Consider the following 1,737-nt stretch of genomic DNA (forward strand, 5'->3'; position numbering starts at 1 on the left):
ATCTGTATACATATCTGGGATTACTCCAACCCAAGTGCAAAACCTTGCCCTTTTTTTGAACTTCATTGGGATCACATGGGACCATCTCTTGAGTTTCTCAAGGTCTCTCTGGATGGCATCCTTTCCTTCTGCCATATCAGCTGCACCACTCAGCTTGGTGTCATAACAAGCATGCTGAGGGTACACTCAGTCTCATCACTTATACATTGATAAAGATTTTAAAGAGTACTGGACCTAAGACGGATCCCAGAGGGACACTGCTTATTACTGGCCTCCACCTGTACATAGAGGCATTAATCACAACTGTTTGGCTGCAATCTTCCAAAAAATTCCTTATCCACTGTATAGACCAACCTTTAAATCCATACAGATGATGGAAATTCAGATATAGCAAGGCATTACTGGTCATCAGTTCAATGAGAAACAGGCTTCTGCTAATCAAAATAGTAGATTTATTGGTAAAGGGAGCAGATTCCTGATTCAACTTGTCAGCCATACTAGTTGCTCATCATATGCCAGGTCCTAAACTTAACTCAGAAGACACATAGACTTCAAACTGCAATGTGCTGTTTCATATTACTCACTGCTCCCAGAATTTCTTAGCATACTAATTAAATCCCCAAGAGTCTTAAATTCTGTAAGCCATGAGAACTGTTTATATTACAGGACATCAGATTTAAATTGAGCAGCCAGCTCATTACTGCTCATGCTCAGACTGTGGGATAATGAGTTATTACTGCTAGCCTCAGGTGGTTTCTGAGCTAGGAAGCAGCAGGGAGGGTGCTGTCCTGCATAGCTGACGTCCTTTCTTCACTATGGCAGCATTTAGAAGAGGCTGTCATGAGAAGAAGCCTTAACATCTGGAACAGGGAATGAATAATAATAATAATAATAATAATAATAATAATAATAATAATAATAATAATAATAATAAACAAACAAATAAAGACAACTACAAACAACAAGGAAATAGTACCTGGGGCCTGAAGTTATTTTCCCTTTGAGGTAGAAATAATGAAGGTCCCACTTTTGTTGGCAGAACGCTACGTAGCAGATCATAGAATCATAGACTCATAGGATGGCCTGAGTTGAAAAGGACCTCAAAGATCATCCAGTTTCAACCCCCTGCCATAGGCAGGCTCAACAACCCCAGACCAGGCTGCCCAGAGCTACATCCAGCCTGGCCATGAATGTTTTCAGGGATGGAGCAACCATAACCTCCTTGGGCAAGGAGGTGTGTCACCACTGTCTATGTGAAAAACTTCCTCCTAATATCCAACCTAAATCTTCCCTATCTCAGTTTAAAAGCATTACCCCTTGTCCTACCACAATTTACCCATGTAAATAGTCGTTTATGTTGTTTCTCTTAAGCAGTGGTATTTAACTCCTGAAGGAGAAGAAACATCATGATTTCATGGATGAAAATCAGATAAACGTATCTTTTCAGTCTTGAATGTACTTAGAATCATAGAATCCTTAGAGTTGGAAGAGCCCTTTAAAGATCGTCTATTCCAACTCCCCCTCAGTGAACAGGGATATGCACAGCTTGATCAGGTTGCTTTGTTGAACATCACAAGGTTGCTGAGCCTCAGTCTGAAGCTATAGCAAAAATGACTCTATAAGATATATCTTTTTTTTCACGTTTGATTATTCTTCAATAATTTCTCTGATAATTGGTACTACATAATATTATTTCCAATCTCCCGTGAGCTGTGCTGTGACCAGTATGGAGGTGAG

Source organism: Coturnix japonica, chromosome 2 (genome assembly GCF_001577835.2).
Source record: "Coturnix japonica isolate 7356 chromosome 2, Coturnix japonica 2.1, whole genome shotgun sequence".
Classification (NCBI taxonomy): Eukaryota; Metazoa; Chordata; class Aves; order Galliformes; family Phasianidae; genus Coturnix; species Coturnix japonica.